This window comes from Mercurialis annua (genome assembly GCF_937616625.2).
Source record: "Mercurialis annua linkage group LG4 unlocalized genomic scaffold, ddMerAnnu1.2 SUPER_6_unloc_34, whole genome shotgun sequence".
In the NCBI taxonomy this organism is placed as follows: Eukaryota; Viridiplantae; Streptophyta; class Magnoliopsida; order Malpighiales; family Euphorbiaceae; genus Mercurialis; species Mercurialis annua.
In genome coordinates, this window is record NW_026605965.1 from 37,501 (window position 1) to 40,000 (window position 2,500).

The following is a 2,500-nucleotide window of genomic DNA, read 5'->3' on the forward strand; positions in this document are numbered from 1 at the left end:
AGTTCGTTTTCCGCAAACTGCTTCGTACGCAACAACTTCAATAGTTCAAGTGGACTGATCGGAGGCTCTCCATGAAGTTTGGTGGTTTTCGGACGCGTGTTGCACCGTTTACGACTTCTCGGCCGCGTGCCGGAACCGCAAGGCCCCGAGCGTCCTTTGACTCGGAAAAACTTTTCTCGCACGGTGCCGCTCCGGCACGTCGAGTGGACCACTGGGAGGCCCTCCGTGAAGTTTGGTGGTTTTCGGATGCGCATTTTATGTTTTATGAATTTTCGGCCCATTCCGCGTGGCGGAAACTGCGGCAAAAGTGCACAAAATGATAGTGTCCCGAGCAAAATAAAATTGGAAGCAAAATGTCCCGGACAATAATTTGCGAGTAGTTAGTATACATTGAAAGGGGATTTTGCAAAGAAGTTTGGTGATTTTTGGACATATATTTTGCCGGTTATGAATTTCCGAAGGTAAAACGATTAAAAAATTAAAAAAAATACCTCCGGGGCTCGAAAAATTTCGGTATTTGTTATTATGCGGGTTTGGATATATATAAACATATTTCCAAAATTTCAGATCAAAATTCCATGCCGATTTTTAAAAATGGGGGGGGGGGGGTTGCTGGGCACATGTGATATTTCCTCCTGGCAGTCCAAAAAAAGTCCTAAGAGCTCTTTAGGGGGGTGCACCATTCCTCACCCCCGCGGGCTTGCCGCAAGCCCTCGTCCGCGGTGCAAGCGGCGCGCGCGCGCGCTATGCGAAAAATGCTGGAAATTGCGGAAAAATCCCTGCCTGGCAAAATTACGGAAATGCCCCCGGATAATTACGGATATGCCCCGCCCGGAAAAACTGCGGCGAATCGCGGAAAATGCCCGGCCGGAAAATTGCGTCGAAATGCTCGGAATTGCGGAAAATCCCCCCCCCCCCGTGCATTAATCTAATGACCGGGTGCGGGTGCGGGTGCGGGACCGGGTGCGGGTGCGGGCACTCGGGCACTCGGCAGCTCGGCGCGAGACGCGAGCGCGTGTGTGGCCTCGAAGACCCTCGGAAAGGCCCGCCGACGTCCCTCCGAAGGCCCTCGCATGTCCATCGGAAGGACCTTCGGCAGCCGGTCGGCAGGCCTTCGCCAGCCCAGCGGCGGCCCTTGGGCATCGGCAGCCTTTCGGCTGGGCTTCGGCAGCCTTTCGGCAGCGCATCGGCAGGGCTTCGGCAGCCTTTCGGCAGCCCTTCGGCAGGGCTTCGGCAGCCCTTCGGCAGCGCATGGGCAGCCCTTGGGCATCGGCAGCCCTTCGGCAGCCCTTCGGCAGGGCTTCGGCAGCCCTTCGGCAGCGCATGGGCAGCCCTTCGGCAGCCCTTCGGCTGGGCTTCGGCAGGGCTTCGGCAGCCCTTCGGCAGCGCATGGGCAGCGCATGGGCAGCCCTTCGGCAGCCCTTCGGCTGGGCTTCGGCAGGGCTTCGGCAGCCCTTCGGCAGCGCATGGGCAGCCCTTGGGCATCGGCAGGGCTTCGGCAGGGCATCGGCAGGGCTTCGGCAGGGCTTCGGCAGCCCTTCGGCAGGGCTTCGGCAGCCCTTCGGCAGCCTCTCGGCTGGGCTTCAGCAGCCCTTCGGCATGCCTTGGCATGCCTTGCATACATTCCCCAGCCGTATGAACCTCTGCTGGTTTTGCTTCCCAGCCGAATGAACCTCTGCTCTGTGTAAAAATGTATATGTCTTGCACTAAGTGAAATTCTATAATACTTTCCTCGAACAATATTCATACAGTAGTTAATATATATTAAATGAGGAATTTAGAAAGAAGTTTGGTGATTTTTGGAATTTTTTTTTGCCGGTTATGAATTTCCGAAGGTAAAACGATAAATAAATAAAATAAAATACTTCCGGGACTCGAAAAATTCTGATATTTGTTATTATGCAGGTTTGGGTATATATAAACATATTTCCAAAATTTCAGATCAAAATTCCATGCCGATTTTTAAAAATGGGGGGGGGGGGTTGCTGGGCACATGTGATATTTCCTCCTGTCAGTCCAAAAAAAGTCCTAAGAGCTCTTTAGGGGGGTGCACTATGCCTCACCTCCCTGCACCAACTGCCGAAGGCTTTTGGTGCGCGCCTTTTGGCGCACCTATGGCACTGACGAGGGAAGGAAAAAAAACTCGTCGACCCGTTTCGGTGTTGGAAAAAATATTTTCGGATTCGGGGGGGCCCGGCCCCCGAGGTGTAGGTTGTTGGTATTTTTTGACGGAAACCTAGGCGAGCATTTGCCGAAATGAATCTCGGTGAATGTATAGCTTATGGTGTCACGTTGTATGCTATTTTACGACGTGTGTGCTTGCCGAGGACGCATTTTCAATGCCGAGGCATGCGACGAGCCGCGTTCCATGACTTTTCGACGACGCATTTTAAATGCCGAGGAAGTCGGCGCGCGGCGAGTCTGGATCCTTTACGACGATGCATTTTTAATGTTGAGGATGGATCCGACGCGAAGGCCGGTGAGGTGCTCTACGCATTGC